This window comes from Oryctolagus cuniculus, chromosome 4 (assembly GCF_964237555.1).
Source record: "Oryctolagus cuniculus chromosome 4, mOryCun1.1, whole genome shotgun sequence".
In the NCBI taxonomy this organism is placed as follows: domain Eukaryota; kingdom Metazoa; phylum Chordata; class Mammalia; order Lagomorpha; family Leporidae; genus Oryctolagus; species Oryctolagus cuniculus.
The window spans coordinates 21,879-22,145 of NC_091435.1; positions in this window are offsets into that span (position 1 = coordinate 21,879).

Sequence of the window (267 nt, forward strand, 5' to 3'; positions counted from 1 at the left end):
TCCTTCCTACTCCCCCAAGCCTGAGAGACGGGTCACGTTCATGCCCAGTATCCAGCATGCCACTGCATCTGCAGTGGGGGACCCTGGCCCGGCCAGCCTCGGCTCCGCCTCTCTCCACAGCTGTGCATTTGTGCAGGTTTCCCCGCATGGCACTGCAGTTTCCTGCTCTTTCCAAGACTGAACCCTGAGAGGCTGATGGAGGGAAGCCCAGGCCAGGTGCCTGAGAGGCCCCCGTGCACCTGCCACAACCACGCACGCACACATGGG